The sequence below is a fragment of the Macrotis lagotis genome, chromosome 1, assembly GCF_037893015.1.
Source record: "Macrotis lagotis isolate mMagLag1 chromosome 1, bilby.v1.9.chrom.fasta, whole genome shotgun sequence".
In the NCBI taxonomy this organism is placed as follows: Eukaryota; Metazoa; Chordata; class Mammalia; order Peramelemorphia; family Peramelidae; genus Macrotis; species Macrotis lagotis.
Window position 1 is genome coordinate 764,209,043 of NC_133658.1, and position 23,250 is coordinate 764,232,292.

The 23,250-nt window shown below is 41.4% G+C and overlaps 1 long non-coding RNA gene across 1 annotated transcript in view; it reads right to left on the bottom strand.

The window, feature by feature from the left end:
* LOC141508122 (uncharacterized) overlaps positions 1–18,936 on the bottom strand; it is a 76,968-nt gene extending 58,032 nt beyond the window's left edge. Inside the window, exon 1 of the long non-coding RNA XR_012474348.1 lies at positions 18,660–18,936. This is a non-coding gene — a long non-coding RNA (uncharacterized LOC141508122). The remainder of the gene's footprint in view (positions 1–18,659) is intronic.
* Between the last annotated feature and the right edge of the window lie 4,314 nt (positions 18,937–23,250).

Genomic DNA, 23,250 nt, shown 5'->3' on the forward strand with positions numbered 1-23,250 from the left:
CTTTCAGCCTTAGAGAATTATCTAGTTAGTAATACGGGTTCCCCTGAGTTTAGGAAATCAAAGTCTCAGGATTAGAGCTCTGGGCTGAAAGGCATGCTCAGGGCCCCCCTCATTTCACAGATAAGGAGGCTAAGGTCCAAGGTTGGGCCATGACTGAGGCACAAAGGTGAGGCCTGAGCATCCTCCCAGCCTGCTGCAGCCCAGGTCAGCTCCAGACCTCCTCTGTCCTTCAGTTTCTCCAGCCATAGAAGAAAAGTCTGGCCCCCCCACAGTTTGGGGGACGTGCCAGGGATCAGCTCACATCAGCAAAGCTGCTGAACACCTCTCAGGCTATGAATTGTCATTCTATTATTTAAAAGGAGGCTCTTCTCAAAGCGCCGTGAGGCCACAGAAAGCTCTCCATAAATAACTCAGAAAATAGATTAGCTATCTAGCAAAACATATTTGTACCACACACTCATTTTTCATCCAAGAATACTCCCCACAACTCTCCAGGTGAGCCGTCCTAAGGGAGGAGGAGGGAAGTGAGTGGCCCCTAGATGCACAACCATTTCAAATCCCTCAGAACAGCAAAGGAAAAAAAAATGGCAGCTTCCAACAAAGAGGAAGTTTATTTTCATATTCACTTATTCATAACTTTCTTCTAAATCTGTGTTCCCTAGAAAGGTCATTGCCTGGAGCACACAAAAGTCCATGGTGCCAGGATGGATAGGATATTTCCATAAGTCTATGAAATGGAGGGGCTCCAAAGAGGCAGCCCCCCCACACACACACACATCAACAAGAGTCTGTACCTACAGGAGCATAACCTTGTAACCTCGAAGAAGCCCACAGCAATCACTGTTGTTTCATTTCAGTCATGTACAATTCTGTTTGTTTTGGTTTGGGTTTTTTTTAGTTTTTTTCAAGGCAATGGGGTTAAGTGACCTGCCCAAGGTCATACAACTAGGAAATTATTAAGTGTCTGAGGCAGGATTTGAACTCAGGTCCTCCTGACTCCAGGGCCGGTGCTCTATCCACTGCACCACCTAGTTGCTCTTTGTCCCATTTCTTTGTAACCCCATTTGGGTAAAAATCCTGGAGTGGTTTGCCATTTCATTCTCCAGCTCCTTTTACAGATAAGGAAATCTCCAGGCCCACAAGATTAAGTGACTCACCCAGGATCAAACAGTTAGTGTCTGAGGCTAAGTTTGGACTCAGGAAGATGAGTCTTCCTGATTCCAGGACCAACACTAGCTATTGTAATAATCACATACTTCTCAAAGTGCCATGAGGCCACAGAAAGCTCTCCATAAATAACTCATAAAATAGATTAGCTATCTAGCAAAATATATTTGTACCACACACTCATTTTTCATCCAAGAATACTCCCCAAAACTTATTACAACCCTTTTATTCTCTTTATTCATCCAATTACATTCCCTATTTGTCATCCAATTATGAATTTGTCTCCTACTGTACTGAGAAGAATGAGGACCACAGAAGAGGTTCCCCTCAAATGTGTCCTATTCAAAGTTTTCCAGTACCACCATATCTGCTTTAAAGAAAACATATCCTGGGGCGGTTAGGTAACATAGTGGATAAAGCACTGGCCCGGAGTCAGGAAGGAGTACCTGTATTCAAATCCAGTCTCAGACACTTAATAATTACCTAGCTGTGTGGCCTTGGGCAAGCCACTTAACCCCGTTTGCCTGCAAAAAACCTAAAAAACAAACAAACAAAAAAAATCCTTAATCCTTAGTTGATCCCCAACATCTAAAAGAATGGCTCCCATCTGCCTTTCCAGACTCTCTTCACAAACCTCCCTACATGCAGTTCCTACAAACTCCCACAGATTGTTCCCCTAACTCAAGAATCTCTCCCATCTCCGGATCTTTGTATTGCAAAATACTTTACATGTAATTCCTCATTTGATTCTCACAGCAAGTTTAGGAGGCTGGCACTATTATCATCTCCATTTTCCAGGATGAAGAAAGTGAGACAATTTCAATGATCTGTCCAGGATCAGGCAGTTATTAAGTGTATGAGGCAGGAATCAAATCAGGGCCTTTTTAACTCTTAAATCTCAGGGTTCTGGACACTACTCCATCTGTCTCAGCTTTCTGGGGCCACTGGCTTATTCACTTTGAGGCAATTTGGGGGACCATTATCTTTGGTTTTCACTTTCTAAACTTTCCTAACTACTAAATCCTAACACTGAAAAGTCAGCACACAATCACAATTATTTCTCTTTTCTATTGACTACCCCAACTATAACTGGTATCTGGTACCTCTTTTCATTCTATTCTTTGCAGTACATCATTATAGGCGAACAGATTTATATCTGCAAAGGGACTTCAGAGATAAGTCATTTAGTCTCTAAGCCCAGAAAATAACCCTTTCTTTTTGTATCCCTAGCACTTCACCCAGGAGCTTCATAAATGTTGATTAAATGAATGAATGAAAAACTTTATGCAGTCTACCTCCACCGTAATACTCAGAACCACCTTCTCTTCTTTTTCCGCCACCATGAATCGCTCAGGGCCTCCTTCCTATCACCTATCAGGCTATCAACTTGTAGTGGGTCTTTCTACCAAGACTCTTCTCACCCTGTAAACTGCTCCTTCATCTAGATGTGAGACAAGCTTTATTTCAGTAAAACTGAGGTGCCCTGAGGGTAGGTACTGTCTTTTTGTCTGTCTGCCCAGGGCCTGGCATAGTGTCCCACTGCCAAGAGTGAAAAGGTGTTACTGAACTGAACCTGTCTCCATCCTTCCTGCTCAGAACCCGTAAACAGCACCCTGTGGCTTCTGGTTGTCCTTGGTTCCTCCAAGAAGACCAGGACATCAGGGAGGTGATGCCGTGACAAGTATGTGAATTGGATTTGAATGAGGGGGGTGTCCAGCTAGGTCCTCAGCCTCACTTCCTCCTCCAGTCACCAGGGTCTAGTGGTCAGATATGAATCAGGAGGACTGGAGAGGGTCACAGTTTGACTGAGGCTACACCCATTTGATCATTAAGATTAAGTAAGAGAGATGAGGTCAAGAATGACAACTTTTAAAAAAAGAAGAAAAAAATTATTGGGAGGGTCTCAGTGATTAAGGCAGGTGAGAAAGAAAAGCCAGGACTCTGAAACTTCTTTGCATAGCATTCAAAACATTCCATAACTGGGGCCAAACTCCCTCTTCAAATGCTTCTCACCCTGCTATCCTCTACATACTGTCTATCACAACCAAACTATACTGACTTTGCTTATAATATTATTCCCTAGGTCTAGAAGATCCTCTCCCCTCTTCCCCTTTCTCCAACTTAATTTCTATCCACCATCCCAAGTTTAAATACAACCTCCTCCAGAAAGTCAGATTCAATTTGCTCTTAAATTATTTGTTTGGAATAATCTCCCAGATTGTAAACTAGAGGAGGGCAGGGATGAGAAGTCTTCTCCAAACTTTTTAGCTATCCTCACTCCAACCCACCCTCCCTCTTCCCCTCCCAGCAAGATACAAAGCACAGAATGAATCCTTAATAAACGCTGCTTAATTTCTCTTTAAATGAGATTATTTTTAATTCTGGACCTCCTTTATTTTTTTTTTTCAGTTTTTGCTAGGCAATGGGGTTAAGTGGCTTGCCCAAGGCCACACAGCTAGGTAATTATTAAGTGTCTGAGGCCAATTTTGAACTCAGGTACTCCTTTCTCCAGGGCCAGTGCTCTATATCCACCGTGACACCTAGCCGACCCCCTCCTTTATTTTTAAAGTGAGATTTAGAGATAGTCTGAAATCTGACAAGGCAACAGGCAATTCATGCTAAACATACAAATTGAACTTATTTTCTTTAAGCCCTGAAGAAGAAATTAAATGTCAGGTTGAGAAAGAGATTTTTCCTTGCACAAAAAATGCAAAATTAAGATTTCCACAGCCACTATTTACAACAAAGGCCTAAAAAAAATTGGTTGGACATTCTGAGGGTAGGAGACTTTAAGAATCTATTTTTAAAACTAGATTGCTCACATTATTGGTTCTCACCTCAGTCACACATATGAACTGATTGATTGATTGATGTTTTTCCTTCTGTTCAAAGACTGGCCCAACCAGGTAAGCTAAGAACTATTCAAGAACGAATGAACAAGAGAAGTAGTTCTCAAAATGTGGTCTGGGGACCCCTACAGATCCAAAGACCCTTTTAAGGAACTTGCATTTTTAATATAGTAGATAATGATAAATAAAATCTATATAAACGAAAGGTCACTTGGGTTCAAGATAAGCACATAAATAAGTTATGAGACACAAAGTTTCAGAATCAATATTGTAGAAGAAACCAAGTGACTCTACAAGAAATCCCAAAGGTCCTATACATTTCCCTCCCTGTACTCACCAGTCAAGCCTTCTTGCCTCCTTCTCTCTACTCACATGGCCACCAACTTTGTGAATTAGTCGGACATATCTAGGCTCTGACCAACTCGAAACTGGTCTATGGCAACAGATTCCTAATTGGAATTTTGACTTAAACTGTCTCCTCTATCTAAAAAGAGAAAGATCAGAGTTGTTCTGTTGCACCTTAGAGAGCAAAACCAGGAGCTAGGTCCAGGTGAACTAAACTACCTGCATCCTCTTTTCTTATTCTGACTTCTCATAGCTTCATGCTTTTTTTGCTTCTTTCTTATCACCAATTGTTTAAAGCTTATAAGTACTGGGCCTGGAGTCAGGAAGATCTTGATAGTCAACATCTGAACTCTGGGCCTTAGCAGCAGCAATCCTATATAATTAGAACAAATTGCCTCTCCTTCCTCTTTGAAGACTCACTTCCTGTGCCACTTTAAAAGGATTTAGATTAAAGGCCATTTAGTACAATTCTAAACTGTTTAACAGCCGAGCAAACCGGTTAACTTCTCAGGCTCAAGTAAACAAGAAGCTTCCACTACCGTCTCTCAGAGATGATCTCCAATCTATTTTGTCCATATCTTCTCTAAATATACATAGTTGTGTGAATGTTGTCTTTCCCCTTTAGATGACAATATCCCTGATAGCAAATGAATCTGATTGGCAAATAGTTAATGAGAAAATGAATATTGTAAGGCAACTAAATTTTAATCAAATAAATTTATCAGTTTCCATATCACTGTCTGGCAAAAGAAAGGATCCACATTTTCCCAGACCTGTCAGAATAAACACAAAAAAGCAGAAATTCATCTATTTGCCTAGACTTTGGATTTCTTTTATGTATTCAAAGAAGTCTTTGAGAAACGTTTCCCACAATGTTTGATTTCTGAATAAAGTAATGTTTTGAGGCCAGGGATTTCATCTGCCTTTCTATTTGCCAGTGTTTTAACTGACTTGATGAGATATCTGTGGGCCTTGGTTTCTTCATCAAGACTGCGCAGATCAAAGTTCAACAGCAGTCTCATATACTTTGGAGCAAGTCACTTAACTGATTTGTCTCAGTTTCCTCATCTGTAAATTGGGGATAATAGTATTATCTACCTGTTGTGAGAGACTATTGTGAGGATAAAATGAAATAATATTGTTTAATATGCCTAACAGCGCCTGCCACATAATAGGTACTATGTAAATATTAATTATCATTATGTTTTCTTATTGAAGAGGGAGGAAATGGGTTTCATGGAAAGGGGGCTTAAAGGTCAACTTATGGGGGGGGTGATTTTTATGAAGAACTCATCAAACTCTGACTCAGAGAGGTAAGAAAGGCTTCAATTTTAATTCACAGATTACTGCAAAAGTTCACAAGTTACTACCTAAAGTTCTCAGGAGACTATAAAAATATCACGGGATAAATTCTTTGGAGAAGCAGCAGGAGATGGGAGACTACAGGGGAACCATACTCCCCAGAGCAAAGTGGCTTTACACAAGCAGGGGATAAGTGATAAAGAAGAGTCAAAAGGGTGGGGGTTTGGGGGACAATGCTCCCCAAGAGCAGGCTGTCCTCCAAAGGCAGAAGAGCAGCTCAACTGAGGAGGAGGGGCAGTAGCTCAAAGAGCAGAGCTGAAGTCTTGAGACATATAGAGATGGGGGGGTAGCTTAATACTTCCAAGCTAAGGCAAATCCACCATTTTATTGATAGAGGCTTGTCTTTTGTCTGAGGGCCAAGGTGCTTTACTAAAAGTTCACTGAACTTATAGCCTGGACAATGAGATGGTATGGTGGAAGTTCTGATTAGTATGGAGGATATAACTTAATAACTTTAAAACAAATTTCTATATCCAATATTTCCCTTACTTCATTATTATCATTAAATTCAACAAAGATTTTCTAAGCATCTACTACTTAACCAGGCATCTTGAAGTGCTTGGGGAAACAAAGAACAGCAAAAGAGAGAATTATCTCCTGCCCTTGAGTAGTTTACATGAGGAGAGCACCTCCTCGACTGAGGGAAGGGAAGGGAGAATCAATCTTAGTATACTGTAAGTAAATACCAAAACAAAAAATCATAAATTATTTGAAGAGGGAGAGAGTTTTTACCTTTGTTTGGATTGGTTAGTTCTCATTCCCACAAAGGGGAGGGGGAAAAGACTAAAAAAATTTTTAAAAGACATCTTCCACATGACAATAAAGCCAAATCCTTGAAGAAGTCAAAGGGGGAAAAAAATCCCTGAGCAGTCCAAAGGAAGCCTGGAAGCCCTGAAGCTAATTTCTCAAAAAACCTCCACCTGGACCAACAGCCCAGAATTTTTTCACACAGAGAAAAGTGAATCCAGACTTAACCAAGAGCTTGAAATGAATTTTCTATCTAAACAGCAATGATGGGGAAAGAAAGCAATGTAATATAATAGGAGGAATCAAAAGACCTGGGCTTAAATCTTTTACTGAATGCTTACACCTGTGTAACTTGGGGAAAGTCTTACTTAAATCTCAGGGGGTTTTAATTCCCTCAACTGTAAAATGGGTGAGGGAAGGAAAGGTTTAGAGTAAAATGCCCTTTCTGAAGTTGCTTCTGTGATATTTAAAAAGTCCTAGAGACATAGTTTCTGAATAATTAACCATTTTATTAATAATGTTAGCATATTATTAATAAAAGAGACCAGTGGCACTCTCGAATACCAAAGTTCCTTCATGGAACCTACTCAAAACTTAATATGTTAGGTGGGAGTTGAGTGTTCCTGAGGGAGGTAAATGACCAGTTAATAAGTTGATTTTTTTGCCTCTGATTCTCAAAAAAGATATCAGGGAGGTGATGACAATAAAGCAGAGGAAATGTTAAAGAGATATGTTTTTAATTAATTTGTTCCCTCTGCACAGACAGTATTCTACATATAACACAGACCTCTATCATCCCATTGCTCAAAGCCATAGGCCTATACACTCCTTAACCCCATCCCAAGGTCCAAGCAACCAAGACGAGGTAAATGATCTTTTAGTCAAGTACCTTGCCTTTCTCTCAAAAGACCTCATTAAATCTGTCCCCAGGTTGTCCCAATCAAGGAAACAAAGGATTCCTGTCCCAGCCTAAAATGATGAAGTCTTTCACCTACCACCCCTCATCCATGTATCCCTAATTACCTCTTCTCTACTCTCTGAGTTACTGCCCCCATAACATATAACTAAATTACCTCATCTTCCTGCCCCTTTAAAAGCTGCCTCTCCTTAGTTGAGATGTTCATCTTCCTTAGGGAGGTCAGCCTGCTCTTGGGGAGCATGACCCCCCCCAAAATTCTCATGCCCCTGTATCCTTCCTTATTACTTATTTACTGATAATAAGCAGCACCAGGTGCTGCTGTCATTAGTGCTGTTGCTGCAGCTAATTGCTCTCTCCCTTGGCTTCTACTAAGCACATTCAACTTTTTTTTGTCCCTAAATTCTTCTGAGTCTTTTATGTTTGCTTGAACCCCTGAAATCTTTGGTTGGACACATTTTCTGGCTTTGTCCATGACAAGCACATGAGTAAGATTTGAGTGAAGGGTGCTGTGCTAAGTCACCAGTCTTATTTTCTCCTCTGGAGTTATCTGGGTCCAATGGTCAGAAATAAATCAGGAAAACAGGAGATGGCTGTAGATGCGAGGCAGTCAGGGTTAGGTGACTTGCCCAAGGTCCCACAGCTAAGACCTGACAAGTGTGTGAAGGCTGGATTTAAACTGGGTCCTCATGACTCCAGGGCCAGTGTACTATCCATTGGATGACCTAGTTATCCCCTGGTTAATAGTTAATGAGAAAAATGAATATTACAATTGAGGTAGCTATATTATAATGATGGCCTTCAAGTACATGACCAGAATACCCAATCTTAGTCAGAGTTTATCAGTTTCCATGTCACCAGTCTGACAAAAGAAAGAATTCACACTTCCCAGGCCCAGTTGGTTGGTTGGTTCTTGTCCTTTGTTATCAATGAAGACCAAAATGACATCACTATGTTTGAGACAAATTACAGTGTGTCCAACTGTGGCTGATCATTAGGAGCTCAGAATGCTCTACCACAGGTTGAGCACAAATAATCCATGTGAATACCTGGGGTGGGTACTCTAAACTTCCATATGTCACATTTCCTTTGAGCTGCTTCCATTCTGCCTTCCTTATAGCATGCAGCATCCTCATTGATGAGGGCATGCCATGCTGGGCAGTCCTGTGCCAATGTCTCCCATGTTGTACAATCAATTCTAAAGCTCTTCAATGAGATCTTCAGAGTGTCCCAGTATTGCTTCTTCTGATCCCCTTGTGGGTGCTTGCTTGTGTGAGTTCTCTATAGAATAGTTTTTTTGGCAAGGGTATATCTGGCATTCCAACAATGTGTCCAGCCCATCGTAGTTGCCCTTTTTATAGTAATGTTGGAATGCTAGGCAGTTTAACTAGAGAGAGGACCTCAGTGTCTGGTATCTTCTGCCAGGTGATCTTCAGAATCTTCCCAAGACAATTTAAATGGAAGTGATTCAGTTTCCTGATATGCGCTGGTAAACTGTCCAGGTTTCACAGGGATATAACAATGAGGTCAGCACAATGGCTCTGTAGACCTTCACTTTGGTGTCAGTCCAATACTTCTTTCCTCCCATATTTTCTTTCAGAGCCTCTCAAATACTGAGCTAGTTCAATACAAGTGTCCACCTCATGATCAGTGTGTACCTCCCTGGAAAGGACACTGCCAAGGTAAGTGAGCTTTGTCGACAATCCTCAAGACTTCTCCATTTGCTGTAATCAATGGTTTCACATGTGGATGGTGTGGTGCTGGCTGGTGGAGCACCCATGTTTTCTTGGTGTTAATTGTGTGATCAAAATTAGCACAAGCAACAGAGAATCAATCCGTACTTTGTTGCATCTCAGTTTCAGAAGTTGCATTAAGTGAGCAATCATTTGTAAACAAAAGATCATGCGACAACTCTCCCTCCATTTTAGTCTTGGCTTGTAAACTTTACAAGTTAAAGAATTTGCCATCCATGTGGTAACTGACCTTGAGGCCATATTCATCCTTGTTGAAGGCATTTGATAACATGGCTGAAAACATCATGCTAAAAAAGCATAGGAGCAAGGACACATACTTGTTTCACTCCATTGGTGACCAGGAAAGGAAATCTAGAGAGCATCATCCATTATCCAGAACCCGGGCATGCATGCCATCATGGAACTGACATAAAATACTAAGGGACTTCTTCCAGTAACCAAATTTTGAGATAATTTTCCATAAACCCTCATGACTGATGGCATCAAAGGCCTTGGTTAGATCTACAAATGTTGTATACAGACTTCTGTTCTTGGCATTTTTCCTAGGGTTGTCAGGCAGCAGACACCATAATGAACTGTTCTTCTACCTTTTCTGAAGCCACACTGGCTCTCAGGGAGGTGATCATCTTCCAGGTGAAGGTTCAGCCTATCGAGAAGGACTCTGGCAAGAATCTTACCACCAATGACTAAAAGATAACCACAGGACAATCTATTCCATTTACCTTTTTTAGAGATGGACAATGGAGGTATCCCAGACCCAGTAAAGACAAAGAGCAGAAATATGCAACCATCTGCCTAGATTTTTGAATTTCTTTTATGGTCTTGGATTAGAGCTAAGTCATCCTGATTATGCAAGTCTTTGAAAAAGATTTGCTGATTTCTGAATGAGAAAGTAGAAAAGGGAAAAAAAATAAACCTTGATCCTGATTCAAGAGAGAAAAAATCATTTCACTCTCTTGGATCTGTAGGCTGATCTATGATCTCATAAAAAAATGGATGTCTTCTAGTTTCATATGTATATATTTATATTCAAGCACAAATAATAGCTTAGAAATAAATAGGTTTTTAAATTTTGATAAACTTCTACTCTGCCCTAGTGAAAGAAAAAAGTACACAATGAAAAGCATAAAAGTAAACACTTGGCCTACATTTAGGAACTAATCTATGAAGAGGTAAGCAACCAACTATACATGGGTAAAAAGATTCTCCCTGATCCCTTGGAAGTCAGGGACTGTATCTAATGGAAGACATAAACTGCTCAGCTTTTATTACCTGAAGGAAAAGAAAATCCCTGGCTTTTATTTTACAAAACCTGAAACAGTTCAAGTAAGGCAATGAGAAAGTGCTCGCTACCTACTCAAAAAGGTAACCAAAAACAAAAGCCTGAGGTTACTGAAGGAGAAATGGGTTGGAAAGAAGTGGTGGTAAAGGCCAAGGAGCAAATGGCTATCCCAAGGACCTAAGGTCAAAAAAAAATCAGTCAAAAATCAAATTGAGATTACCCTTGTCTCCAAAGAAAATCTATACCAAGAGTTACCAAGGACCAGATCAAGAAAGAAATGACAAGTAAAAGTTGATCCAGGTTCAAGGGAATAGAAGATGAAAGCAAAGGAGAGGAAATCAAACAGTGAAATAAAATTGAGAAGAATTTAAAATAAAGTTATTAAACATGTTGGGGGAGAAGGAAGGAAAAATAAAAATAAAGGTGAAGTCAGAAGACATGCATTCACATCCTAGGGCTCTGCCACTTATTCCCCTGTTTTAACTTGGATAATCAAACAATCTGAAAGCTTTTTTTTATTAAGCACCTGTTATGTGATGGTTGCAGCTGCTTTTTGTTTTAATTAAGCACCTAGAGTGTGCCAGCCAAGGAAGCTAGGTGGCTCTTCAGGAATAAAGAGTTCAAATTTGGTTTCAAGCACTTATTGGCTATTTAGCCCTGAGCAAGTCACTTAACCTCTATTTGCCTTAATTCACTGAAGAAAGAATGGCAAGTTATTCCAATATCTTTGCTGGGAACAGTTTTCTCCACTTGATCAAAAAGAGACTGAACAACATGTTCCAGACCAGGGACTTGGCCCTCAGGATACAAATAAAAAGAATGAAATAATCCCTGTTCTCAGGGAGAGATGCAGGAGATAATAAATATACAAATAATAAACATAAGAATATAAACACAAAGGAGTTAAGCCCAAATCTTTTGGGAAGGGAGGATGCTTGTAGCTGGGAAGCCCAGGAAAGGATTCCTGTAGAAGACAGAGTCTAAATTCTCCTGAAGCAAGACAGTGAGGGCCTAGGTGAGACAGCGCTGAGGAGAGGCACTGACAGCAAGGTCTCTTAGAGATAGAAGGAATTAGGAGGGAGATAGAGGAAGGGTGGTGTGCAAACAATATAGAAAAAGCCCGTTTGACAGTCCTGCAAACTAGGAGAGTGGGAAGGGACAATCTGGAATGAGGAGTCTGAAAAGACAATCTGGGTTCTACATACAAAGGCCTTTCAGAGCTAAACAAAAGAATTTACATTCAATTTTATAGTCAGATTGGCCTCTGGAAAATCCTATTGGCAACCATCAATGCATAAAGTGAACCAGACCCAATTTGTTAATCAAGTTGCTTAATCCCTTGAAGAAGAAACCTCCTGTTTCTTCCTTTATAAAATGAAGGAATTGAGCTAAACTATTTCTGATTCTATAAAACTGATTACATAATGTAAAACACCTCTCAATTATTTCCAGTTGTGAAGGTTCAGTAAGATTAAATTAACAAACCCTCATCTCAAAACAGACATTTCTTATTTTTAACTATTTCCTAATTAATATCCAAAGAACTAAGAAGTACTTTTCACAGACTAAGTGAATCTTAAAAAAATTCTCAGCAAAATTCTGGCATCAGTCACAACAAACACTCTAGTGGAATTTAATTTTCTTCTCAGCATACATACTTAACCGTGGAAACTCATTTATGATGCCACCACAAGTAGTCAAAATCTGCCTCTAACACAAGCATTTCAAAGCCCTGTGAGAAAGCCTATAGGGCTGGATGGAAAGTATACTAATATTTAACAAAATCCTTTAATATGCAAGTCAGCCACGGAATATTTTTTCATCTTGCACTGACTGCCCATTCAACTCCTCCTCGTTCCCTCTAAGACTCTGACCTCTTAACTTGGGCTCTGGCTCACAGGACTTTGAGCTAGAAGTGACCTTAGAGATTCTCTAGTTGAGGAGTTCTTAACTTGATATCTGTGAATTTAGATTGGGAGGGGGGGAGTATTTTTATTTTTAGTCATCTCTAGTGAAATTTAGCATTTCCTTCAGATAGAAGAGGTCTGTAGGTTTTACCAGACTGCCAAAGGATGGTTGATACTATTCAGACATGTTAGACTTTGTGATCCCATTTGGAGTTTTCTTGGAGATACTGGAGTCGTTTCCCATTTCCTTCTCCAGCTCACTTTACAGATAAGTAAGCTGAGGCAAAATTATATGACTTACCCAAGGCCACACAGTTGGTAAGTACTTGCTGATTCCAGGTCCTATACCCTATCCTTTTTGCCACTTAGCTGCCAAAGGGATCAATGACTAACAAAAGGTTATGAACCCCTAGAAAAAACCATCCCCCTCATTTCACTTAATGAGAAAATATTACCCCACAGCTTTCTAAAGGCCAGGGGCCTAGTGAAACAAACTAAATGTTCCTTACCTGTCAAAGATGTGAAGGCAGAAGGCACTGTCAAGTGAAACGTGCACATTTGAAACGTGCACCCAAGCACCTGCTACTGCCTTGAGCCCATCCTACCTTTCCTATCTGTCCAATTGCCTTCCTTCTCCTGACCTGTCTTCTTCCCCTAATGAGAAGATTCAAATAAGATGTGTAGGTTTCAGCAAGTTGAAAACCACAGGTTGTTATTCAGATATGGGTTACACTACATAGATCAGGATCACATTATCACAGATCTGCAGCTGGAAAGGACCTGGGGGGGGGGGGGGTCACCCAGTCACTCATTTTACAGAAAAGGAAACTGAAACACGGGAAGATTAAGTGATTTGCCTAGCATCACACAGATCCCTCTACTAAGCCTTCAAGACAAAATACTGTTATAAAGTTTTTCCCAATTCTTCCATACTTCCAGGAGGTGCTTTTGTTAACAAGGGGCCCTGCCTTCCAGCTATTTAGGTCCTTAAACCCTCTATAACTTCCTAGATAGTTTCTGAAGGTTGTTCTAGAGGAAAAAATTCATCTCCCTGTGGCCAAGCTGGTGATAAACTATTCTGAATGTAGCTAGACTAATCCTTGGATAGCAAAGCTTATCACAGTAATTGAAGCCTTTTCAATGCTCTGTTGGCCTACAAAAAGAACCCAGAGGTCATCCCCATGTCACAATAAGGCTTCACACTAAGGACAGAGAGAAGTAAATACAAATAGCCTTGTTTGGGATTAAAACCCTCAGCAACATTGCTCCAATTTGAATTTCCATCCTTCTTACACATCAAATATTTGTAAAGTATTCAGCACAGTGACAGTGCTGGAGTCCACGGCAGGTGTTTAATAAATGCGTATTCTCTTTCTTTCCCAATATTACTCCCCTTCACAAATTCCTTGAACAGGCTGTTCCCCTTATACAGAATAATGCACTTCACTATTTTCTAGAATTCTCACCTTCCTTCCAAGTACAACTCAAGAGTCACAACCAATAAATAAGGTCCTTCCTGATTCAGTACCCACACTCCCCTCATTATTAGGATCTTTCCCTACCAAAAAAGTTTAACTTGTTAGATACATGTATGTGTATATATACATTCGTGTACATGTAATAAGTTAATTTTTGTACGTTTTTATAAACCTACGTGTTCATCATAAAGGACTTATTAAACATTTAAAATGCTCCATGTGCTGTGCTAAGAACTGGATATAAAGAAAGCAAAAACTGTCCTACTGAAAAATTTCCCACCATCCTATAAATGCACTTTTAAAAAGTACACTTATATATTTTTTCTTCTTTGTTCTGTGAGGACTATTCCTTTTTGTCTTTATACTCCCAGTGTCTAGCACAAGGTCTAATACACAGTATTTTAAATACTTGTGGATCGATTAGAATTCCCCCCTTCACCTTTGCACCTTTCCCCTTCCCACCACCAGTAGAACAAGGAGAGTTTCAGAATAGAAAAAGTGAAAAATGAAGAGATAAAAATCAAGTTTAGGAATTATTCAATGAGAGGGAGAGATTCAGGATAGTTTATGCATGGCAGAAATCCATTTCACCTTCTTTTCCCAATCCTCTACTGAGACCATGACAAAGTGTTTATTTCCATGCTTTGCAGCGTGTCCAAATATTTGTGTTTATATGCATATGGAAGATGGAGGCCTCTCTTTAACTGTATGTCTACTTAGCCCAGGTTCAATTCCTCTTGAATCTGCTGGGTCAAATTTAACCTTTTCTCCTCACCCCCAGCAGATGTTCCAGGGCCATAGGTTGGAATGATGGGTCCGAAGGAAAAACTAAAATTACCTAAGTACTTCCAAAAGTATTCGTCAGTAAGGTGCTACCATAAGGGAATTGGGGGCTTGAGTTGGGAATTAATGCTACCTTTTATTTTGTATTCTTAGCATCCAGCAGGGTGCCTCATATATAGTAGGAGCTATTAAAAAACATCAGTCAATTGATTGAACCTCAAACTGTAAAAACAAAGCCCAAAGGTAGAAGAATTGAACCACAATTTTTGCTCGTTCCCATAAGAAAGGATAGATGGAAAGGAGCAAGGGAAGCAGGAAGGCAGGGAAAGTTAGAAGGTGGACACAGGAGGAAGGGGTTTAATAGAGTAAAATGTATCATTTCTACTTCTATTTATCATATGGTCTTCAGCAGAAAGACTTGCAATTTTTTCTATTTTATAAATAAAATTGTTAGCTGTTCTGTAATGCTTTACTTATTTATATGTAATGCTTTACTTATTATAATTAACATAGCAGCTTTCTATACTTGTGCCTTGGGGCACTCCTGTAAAAGATGCAATTTAAAAAGCTGAATAAACAGTTATTGACAAAGTCAAAAATTTATGTTTGTAAGCTCAAGTTAATAACTGGGTTCATTTACCAGGGCAACAGAATTTGCTCCCTTTTGTCCCAAAGTCCCATTATAGGCCCTCAGGAAATAGTAAAATAACACTGCCCTAGTGACAAGTATAATATGCAACTATTTTGGGAATCTTAGAATCCAAAGAAATTCCTTGAGGTCATCTAATCCAACCACTTCATTTTGTTATTTAAGGAGTTGCAACCAGAGGAAGGGCTTTCCCACAGTCACATGGCATGTCAAAGTAGTATCTGGACCCAAGTCTTCTTGATCCCTATCAAGTTCAATCCTAATTTCTGTATCTTGGTTACCCCTTAAATTTGAACTGTATACACACACACACACACACAATCTGTTCATTCTCAATTTTCCTATTTGTATTATTGATTATTTGTTTGCTTGCTTTTCACTACACTGGTTTTCCACCAGCATATCCTTACTAGAAAACAATGATGGAGGTTAAGAGATGTCAGATGGACCTGGAAACAGCAATAACTGTCTAAGTGACATTGGAAAATGGGCAAGAGGGTAGAAAAAAGGAACAGGGTACTTACCTCCTGCTAGAATAAGAATTATTCAAATCAAAAGGAACCCCACACAGGTCCCAGGCCAAGTTCCACTAGGTTATTATTTGGGGTCTACTTGGCTCAGAGTAACATAAATAGTCATTGTTTCTGTTTTGGCCGGAAATCCAAAGGATCTCCTCTGCTTTAAATTTTTTTTTTAACTAAGTAAAAGAAGTCACTCTTTGTTTCATTTCTTTCTTACTTGTCTAAATCAACATGCTTCAGCCAAACTGAGACCTGTTAAAGACCTTAAAAAAGCTAAGTTCTCTCACAGCTTCTAGGGCCATTTCCAGTCATCCTGATCCTTGTCTGGCCACTGGATGAAGATGGTTCCAGAGGACAATGTGAGAATGGTGACAGAGTACTCCCTTAAATCCAATTCACTTTTGCTAGCCATGGCATCACCTCCCTGAGAAGGAAAGACAAACAAGCAGTGTGGACTCACAGGGACAGCCATGAGGGAAGATCGCAGTGTGGACTCACAGGGACAGCCATGAGGGAAGATCACAAAAAACAAGGTCAACTAATGGTCATTTAGTCCAACCTTGGAGGTTTCCTCCTCCTATCCAAAAATCTTTAGGTTGCCAGGATACATACCATGAAGGTGTTCCAACTATATATCTATGGATTAGGCTGTGCTTTCCATTCTTTTGTTTAGCCACTATCATAATACCTAACCTTTACATATATGTGTGTGTGTATATATATATATATATATACAAATATATGTCAACTATATATATACATATATACACAAATATATGTCAACAAATCAAACAAAAACATTTATTTAGCACTTACTATGTTATGCACTGGGTGCTCAGCACTGGGGATGCAAAAAGAGGCAAAAGAAATTCTTGACTCAAAGAGATTATAATCTAATGGACATATTTGCATGCACCCACATATGTATAGTTGTTTATATATACATATATAATTTTATGTACATATATATACATTTTAATAAGATGTCTCTTTGTGTACATATGAATGGGAGACACTAGTATAAGACCATCCAGCATGGCATGCCCTCATCAGAGAGGGTACTGAGCTCTATGATCAAGGCAGAATGGAACAAACTCAAAGGAAACAAAGTAAGTTTAGAGTAACAAACTCCTAGTATTCGGAGGCACAATTTGTGCTCGACCATTGGTAGGGTCTTCTGAGCTTATGTTGTTCTGATTAGTCATAGTCAGCTACACAGCTCTGACATATTGATGTCTTTTTGATCTTTTTTTGATAAAGAATAAGAACCAACACATATGAATGTGTGAGATGTGTCTTTTGAGGTTTAAAAGCACGTTACATATATTTTCTCATCTTATGCTTGCAACAACCCTGGAAAGTAAATTCTGAAAGTATACGGAAAAACTAGGAGTTAGAAGATCTAGGCTCAAATCCCAGAGACAATGGTTTTATAACTCTGGCCAAGTCACAACTTCCAAGACAAGTGGTAAAAATGGAAATGAGAATATTAGTCCTGCCTATGTCACAGCACAGAATTCAATGTCTTAGTTCCAATTGTGGCTCTACTACTAATGAACAGAGGACAAGTCACAACCTCTAGAAACCTCATGGGTTGAATTCTCCACTCCTGTTATAAATAGCCTTTCCTGCCTCCAGACTTTCCTTTTAAGCCTATCTCCATTTCACTGCAGTAGCCAGTCAGGATTTTAATTTGCACAATTGATCTAGGATCATCTTTAAAAGTTCTCCAAGGAAAGGAGACTGCACAGCCTCTCTCATCCCGGCCTTCATTCACCAGGACGACATGATTTTTGAAACTGGAAGAACCCCTAGAGACTTTCCCTTATTTCACAGATGAGAAAAGTAAGGAGTCAGTTAATAATCATTCATGACGCGCCATTAGGGAGATGCAATAGAAGTTAGCTCAAGTTTGCTCCAACTTGAACTCACTCAAGGAGTTCAAGACCTAATGGCGCAGGCATTTGACAGATCAAGGCAAAACCCAGAGTTCAAGTCTGGGTCTCTCCCCGTCTCCGGCACACTGAAAAAAGCCTGCGGCACCTTTCCCCTCTGCAGTCTGTCCTCCGGCTTGGGGATCAAAGTCCTCAGGACCACTTGTTGCTGAAATCACCCAAGAAAAGATAATGGGATAAAAGAACAGGGCTGCCGCCTCTTCCAGAGAAGACCCAGTGCCTCACGTCTTCCCCGGAGCTAGGAAGGAGACATCTCCTTACACTCCTCCCTGGGCCCGGCTGGGCCAGGTAGCCCAGGGAGCGCGGACGCTGAGGGGGGTCAGGTGGGGAGGAGCGGTGGGTTTCTCCGTCCCATTCAGCCCGGAGCCTGGGGCCGCTCCCGGCACTCCGGCTCCCCGGGACCAGGCGTCTGGGCTGGAGGAGGCTCGGGCCCCGGGCGCTAGTCCGGACCCCCCAGGCCGGGCTGCCCAGGACTCCCGAGGCAGGGCGCAGCCCGGCTCCACGCCCCCGCCCCGGCCGGGGGCCACTTCCTGCAGCCGGGAGGACCGGCGCGGCCACGAGGCGCGGAGCCCCCCGCGGTCCCCGGCGCCCGCACTTGCGGCCCGAGTCCCAGCCGGGGCGCCCGGGGGTTCCGGGCTCCGGCGGCCGCTCGCGGCCCCACGGGCGGCCGCTCCGCGAACTCCGGCCCGCCCGGGGCTCGCACTGCGCCCCAACTTTCCCCCGCCCTCCGCCCGCCCGGCCCCGGCCGCACTTCCTGACCGGGACGGACCGGCGGCCCTTGCCTTCCTCCCCGGGCTCCGGCTGCAGCCGCCGGGCGGCCCCGCGGGCGCGCGGCTCGGGGGCTGCCCGGGGCCGGCAAGCCCGGCGGGAGGAGGTCCCGAGCCGCGCGCCCCGGCCCGCGCCCCCCGGGGCCGCCCGACGGCCCGGCGCCCCGGCCCGCTCACCTCGGCTTCCTGCCTCGCCGCCGCGGCCGGAGGAATACGTGGCAGGAGCCGCTCAGGCTCTGGCTCGGCTCGCCCCGGCCCCAGCAGGCTGGACGCGGGAGCCGGCGGCGCCCTCTGCTGCCGGCAGGCGGGAGCCTCCGCCCCCCGAGCCCGAGCCGGCTCCCAGCCCGACGGGCCCGGCGCTCCGCCCTCCGCGCTCCTCGGCCCGGGCCCCAGCCGAGCCCTTCAGCACCCCGGTCGCGTCCGCCTGCTTCCTTCCCGTCCGGCCGTCCCAGCGGCAGTGGCGCAGTCACTTTCTAACAAAGTCAGTGTCAGACTTAGAAACCTGCACGGGCACCAACGGCGCGTGACGCAGGAGGCAGGGCGCAGGGGCGAGGGGGCAGGGAGCAAAGTGAAACTGGAGACTTCGATCCCACTCAGGTAAAGGACAGAGACTAACACGTAGGCAATTAACCTTCGAGTGGATACAAACCAAAACAGAGTCACCGGGGGGATGGGCACAGGGGTCCTGCCCTAGGAGGCTCTGGAGCCGAGCTGTGCAAAAAAGCCAGATTCACCCAGCTGAGTGAGGCGAGGCGCGTGCTGGAGGGAGAGAGATGACCAGTGTAAGAGAAGCAACAAGCGGTCTGCTAAACCCGCACTAAAGATATGTTGGGTCTGAGAGGTGGAACAGGACAGTTGGAAATGTCCAACTGGTAGTTGGTGATGGATGATGAAAGTTTAGGTAAGACTCGATTTGGAAATCATCTGCCTGGAGATGGTAAGTGGAGCCAAGATTACAGAAAGAGCATGGAGAGGAACACAGTCTAGGAGTGAAAATTGGGTTGCATTCATGACAAGAGGATGATCCAGCAAAAGAGACCAGGAAAGGAGCAAACAGGTACAGAGGGGAAGAAAACAGAGCAAAGCTCATGAAAACAGAGAACAAAGAGCTTATAAGAAAACAAGACGGTAGGGGCAGCTAGGAGGGGCAGTGCATAGAGCATCAGCCCTGGAGTCAGGAGTACGTGAGTTCAAATCCAGCCTCAGGCACTTAATTCCCTAGCTGTGTGGCCTTGGGCAAGCCACTTAACCCCATTGTCTTGCAAAAACAAACAAACAAAAAAACCACCCAAGATGGTCAATATAGCATCGTGTTTCAGATCAAGAAGGATGAGAACTAGGAAAATGTCACTGAGCACTGGCAATTCAAAGATCACTGATAACTTGGAAGAAGCAGTTTCAGTCTTAAAAGTCAAAAATCCAAAATTGGGAAATGAGTAGAAGAGGAAATGAAGGTGGGTTTTTTTTTTCTTTCTCAAGAGTAGCTATAAAAGGTAAGGAAGATATAAAACAATAGTTTGATGAAATAATCTGGTCAAGTGAAAGGTTTTTTTGTTTGAATTTGCTGTGTTGTGTTTGCTTTTAGTGATGGGAAAGATCTGAGCTTGTTTGTAGGCAGTAGAGAAGGAACCAGGAAGTAGGGAAAAATTAAAAATTACAGAAAGGTGGAGAATGATTTTGGGGGGACAGTCTTCCAAAAGAGACAGAAGAGGATAGAATCAAGGGTATAAATAAAGGAATTGACAACCTCTTTATGAGAGACTGGAGTAAATGAGAGATTGGAGGACAGTGAGTCAGTAACCTCTACTGAAGATAAAGGAGTAGTATAGGTAAGGCTTCAAGAGAGAAGAGATTTGAATTGACTTCCGTGGAGAATGTGGTAGAAGCCAATTAAGGAAGAATAATGAGGAATACCTTGAGGTAGTCAGGAGCCAGTAAACATTAGATATTGTGAATTTGTAATGGACCCAGTAAACATATATGCAGGAGTTCTTATATCTGTTCAGTAGCAACTGAATTAGAGCATGGGAAATAGATAGCAGAGGTAATACAGAGCAAGAGTTTGACAAGGCATGAGAAATGATAAAAGACAGAGGGAAAAGGGATTTGACAATATAAAGTTATCCTGGTTAGCTGTAGAATAATATTTGGAAAAGTAGAAAAGTGAAGCTTAAATCGGTGGTGATGACCTGTAAGACTGAGGAATGAAGGGCTATGTTAAGGTCAAAGAATAGGCATAGGGAAAGAAAGTTATAAAAAATAAATCAAGCTGAAAAGGCCTTTCTAAAGTCCTTCCAGCTCTGAATCTAGGATCTTATGAATTTATGATCAGTTAGAGGAATTTTATCATGGTAGTGGATGTGGGAAAGATAAAGGGGGTAACCATCCCTGAGTGTATTTGAAGTCAAGGTGAGGTGAGAATTATGAAAGTTGAGTAAACTGATGAAGTAGGAGAGTATGATCTATGAAAGGATATTGATATATGTCTCAAAGTCCTCTTGTATTAGGGCATTGTTTGGAATGGAAAAGAAGAATGTAAGAAATAATTCTTACATATTATACAATTTTACAATACAATATACATGCAACATATATACAATTCCATTTTGGTATATGTGTATTGCTGTTTAGTAACTATTACTTCCGAAGCCTTCTGACTCTTTTTTTAAAAGTCTATATACTTTTATATATATATATATATATATATATATATATATATATATATATATATATATATTAATACATATGGAAAATTTCTGAGCAGTTTTTTATGTTATCTTCCCCTATTAGAATGTAGGCTCCTTGAGGACAGAGACTGTCTTGCTTGATTGCATTTCTATCACCAGCAGTACTGACTGGTGCTAAAATGCTCTGTGCATTAAAAGAGCTTACAGGGAGAAGCTAGGTGGCGCAGTGGAGAGAGCACCAGCTTTGGAGTTAGGAGGACCTGAGTTCAAATGTTGTCTCAAACACTTAATAATTACCTAGCTGTGTGACCTTAGACAAATCATTTAACCCTATTGCTTTAAATTTTTTTAAAAAGAGCTTACAAATGCTTTATCAGTTAATCTATAACTCTTGACTTATTTCTTTTCTGATTAAGGAACCAAATTTCCCAACAAATTATTTACCATGTCCCCTGTGACCACATTTATATTCTTAGTCACCAAGCATCTATATTTGTTAATTTGGTTTATAGAGTCCTGTCACATTTTTTTATATAATTTCTCTATCTCTTCATTCTCTGAAAAAGAAGTTTGTTTTGTCCTTATATCCACAACACCTAGAATAATAATGTTTAGAAAACAAATAATGTATATTAATTGATTGGTAGATTACTGTTGCTTTAAGGTTTCCAAAGCACTTTACAAATATTATTTGTAATTCTTATTTGATCCTGCCAGTAACCTTGATATGTAGGTGTTATTGCTATTTTCATTTTTTTAATCCATTCTGCTATTCTAATTTTTAATCCACTCTGCTATAGGAGAGTTCATACCATTCACATTCAAAGTTATAATTACTGGGGCAGCTAGGTGGCACAGTGGATAGAGCACCGGCCCTGGAATCAGGAGTACCTGAGTTCAAATCTGTCCTCAAACAATAATTGCCTAGCTGTGTGACCTTGGGAAAGTCACTTAACCCCATTGCCTTACAAAAACAAAAACAAAGTTATAATTACTAATTCTTTATTGTCCTCCATGATATCTTCCCTCTGTTTGTATTTTTCCCTTTTTGCTTTTGTCCATATTCCCCATTATTTTGTTTCTGAATACCACCACCTTCAGTGTGTTGCCCACTTGTATCCAACCCCCCTCCCCTTTCTTTCCCCTTTCCCTTTGCCCCTTCTTTCTTCCTTCCCTTCCTGCTTTTAGTTCCTCTTTTCCTCCCCACTCCCCCTTTCCCTTTTTAATATTTGAAAGGTAAGATAAGTTTCTTAACTTATTGAGTGTGTATATGTTAACTTCAAGCCAAATCTGCTGAGAGTAAGATTCAGGCGATTCTCACCTCCTCCATTTCCCCCCCCCCCCCTCTTTTGTAATAGGTCCTTTGTACCTCTTTATGTAATATGATTTACCCTATTCAATCTCCTCCACCCTCCCATCTCTTTACTGTCCCCTCTTTTTAAGGAGATATTGTTTTTAAATCATTCTATCAGAGTCATAGATAAGTCATGAGTGTCTATTACTTCTCGCTAAGTATATTCTCTCTAATAGAGTTACAATTCTTGAGGGTTATGAGAATCTTTCTCTGGTGGGAATATAGCCAGTTTCATCTTATTGTACAGCAGTTTTTTTTTTCTTTAACTTTTTTTTTAATGTTTTCATGTGTCTCTTAAGTCTCCTGTTTGAAGTCCAAATTTTCTATTTACCTCTGATCTTTTCATCAGGAAAAGCTGGAAGTCTCCTATTTTGTTAAATGTCCATCTTTTTCCCTTGGAAGAGAAGTCTCAGTTTTGCCAACTAGTGGGTTCTTAGTTGCATTCCAAGCTCCCTTGCTCTTCAGAATATCTCATTCCAGGCCCTTCAGTCCCTTAATGTTGATGCAGCCAGGTCCTGTGTAATCCTTATTATGGTTCCTTGGTATCTAAATTGTTTCATTCTTGACTACCTGAGGATTTTCACTTTTATTTGATAGTTCTGGAATTTGGCCACACTATTCCTTGGTGTTTTCATTTGGGGATCACTTTCAGGAGGGGATTGATGAATTCTTTCATAATCTATTTTGCACTCTGGTTCTGTGATATCAGGGAAATTTTCCATCACTA